This window comes from Neodiprion pinetum, unplaced genomic scaffold, assembly GCF_021155775.2.
Source record: "Neodiprion pinetum isolate iyNeoPine1 unplaced genomic scaffold, iyNeoPine1.2 ptg000154l, whole genome shotgun sequence".
Lineage (NCBI taxonomy): Eukaryota > Metazoa > Arthropoda > Insecta > Hymenoptera > Diprionidae > Neodiprion > Neodiprion pinetum.
The window spans coordinates 17,501-20,000 of NW_027184548.1; the positions used below are offsets into that span (position 1 = coordinate 17,501).

A 2,500-nucleotide genomic window follows, 5' to 3' on the forward strand; every position below is an offset into this window, starting at 1 on the left:
GAGCCATTCGCGGTTTCACCTTAATTTGGCTTGCACTGAGACATGCATGGCTTAATCTTTGAGACAAGCATATGACTACTGGCAGGATCAACCAGGGAGCTTCGATACAAAATCTCGGCTCGGACGTGCGCCACCCATCGCCGACCGGGTCTCGTAGCCCGGTCGGCCGCGCGTCTACTGTAAGTTTCGGGACTGCACGCAGGCAGCCCCGGATCCGTGTGCCGCCACCTTCGACACTCGGCTTATAAGCGTTCGAACGATCTCCCGTACCCGTCGGCTAGATTGAAAGCGTCTGGGATACGTTGTTATAACATCTCTGGTCTTTGAGTGTACGCTCGGAAAGAAGCGAGTTGACGCGTGCGTTGGAGCGTTCGGCCTTCCGTGTTTCACGGAGAGCCGAACTTCTTGGTACCGCGTCAAGGGCCATTCGGTCTGAGACACCGACCCGCGGTAATGCAGTGACGATAGATGAAACAACGCGAGTCGCGTAGTTTCTTTGGTACGAGGCACGGAACGGTCCGCGAACGCCCGCTCCTGGTCTACGCCGAAGTACGTATCGTGCTCGAGCACGTACCGGTACGGCGTAGCAGGCGGACGACGGGAGACCGGCCCGACCGACTCGCTCCTCTTACTAGTAGGAGCCTGGCCGCTAGGACGTCGGCGCCGGTACGGTGGTAGCACGGTCGGCTTACGGGGCGAAACCTCCGCGGGCTATCGAAAAAATTTCGAACTCCGGGAACTTTGTCGAAATTAACCGAGGCTCATATGACGATGTTCCGACAGGCTCCCGGCCCGGATCGACTCCGGGACGCCGCGCATCGCCTTTCGGTCGACTCGGACCGAAATTTTTACAAGTCCCGTCTGTCCGGATCGACTCCGGGACGCCGCGCGTCGCCTTTCGCTCGACTCGTACCGCAGCTTCGACGAGTCCCGTCGGCCCGTATCGACTCCGGCACGCCGCGCATCGCCTTTCTGTCGACTCGGACCGTAATTTTTACAAGTCCCGTCGGCCCGGATCGAATCCGGGACGCCGCGCATCGCCTTTCTGTCGACTCGGACCGAAAGTTTCGCAAGTCGACGTCGGCCCGGATCGACTCCGGGACGCCGCGCGTCGCCTTTCGCTCGACTCGGACCGGAATTTTCACAAGTCCCGTCTGTCCGGATCGACTCCGGGACGCCGCGCGTCGCCTTTCGCTCGACTCGGACCGGAATTTTCACAAGTCCCGTCGGCCCGGATCGAATCCGGGACGCCGCGCATCGCCTTTCTGTCGACTCGGACCGAAAGTTTCACAAGTCGACGTCGGCCCGGATCGACTCCGGGACGCCGCGCGTCGCCTTTCGCTCGACTCGGACCGAAATTTTCACAAGTCCCGTCTGTCCGGATCGACTCCGGGACGCCGCGCGTCGCCTTTCGCTCGACTCGTACCGCAGCTTCAACGAGTCCCGTCGGCCCGTATCGACTCCGGGACGCCGCGCATCGCCTCTCGGTCGACTCGGACCGAAAGTTTTACAAGTCCCGTCTGTCCGGATCGACTCCGGGACGCCGCGCATCGCCTTTCTGTCGACTCGGACCGAAACTTCGTCGAGTCCCGTCGGCCCGTATCGACTCCGGCACGCCGCGCATCGCCTTTCGCTCGACTCGTACCGCAGCTTCGACGAGTCCCGTCGGCCCGTATCGACTCCGGGACGCCGCGCATCGCCTCTCGGTCGACTCGGACCGAAAGTTTTACAAGTCCCGTCTGTCCGGAACGACTCCGGGACGCCGCGCGTCGCCTTTCGCTCGACTCGTACCGCAGCTTCGACGAGTCCCGTCGGCCCGTATCGACTCCGGGACGCCGCGCATCGCCTCTCGGTCGACTCGGACCCAAAGTTTTACAAGTCCCGTCTGTCCGGATCGACTCCGGTACGCCGCGCGTCGCCTTTCGCTCGACCCGGACCGAAATTTTCACAAGTCCGGTCGGCCCGTATCGACTCCGGGACGCCGCGCATCGCCTCTCGGTCGACTCGGACCGAAATTTTCACAAGTCCCGTCGGCCCGGATCGACTCCGGTACGCCGCGCGTCGCCTTTCGCTCGACTCGGACCGAAATTTTCACAAATCCGGTCGGCCCGGATCGACTCCGGTACGCCGCGCGTCGCCTTTCGCTCGACTCGGACCGTAATTTTTACAAGTCCCGTCTGTCCGGATCGACCCCGGGACGCCGCGCGTCGCCTTTCGCTCGACTCGTACCGCAGCTTCAACGAGTCCCGTCGGCCCGGATCGACTCCGGGAGGCCGCGCATCGCCCTCCGCTTGACTCGGAACGAAACTTCACTGAGTCCCGTCGGCCCGTATCGACTCCGGTACGCCGCGCGTCGCCTTTCGCTCGACCCGGACCGAAATTTTCACAAGTCCCGTCGGCCCGGATCGACTCCGGTACGCCGCGCGTCGCCTTTCGCTCGACTCGGACCGAAATTTTCACAAATCCGGTCGGCCCGGATCGACCCCGGGACGCCGCGCGT

The 2,500-nt window shown here is 63.0% G+C and overlaps 1 non-coding gene across 1 annotated transcript in view; it reads right to left on the minus strand.

Annotated features, from left to right (window-relative positions):
* Nucleotides 1-98, minus strand: part of LOC124224416 (small subunit ribosomal RNA) — a 1,913-nt gene extending 1,815 nt beyond the window's left edge. The window contains exon 1 of the ribosomal RNA XR_006884716.1: nucleotides 1-98. This exon is cut by the window's left edge and continues 1,815 nt beyond it. This is a non-coding gene — a ribosomal RNA (small subunit ribosomal RNA).
* Between the last annotated feature and the right edge of the window lie 2,402 nt (nucleotides 99-2,500).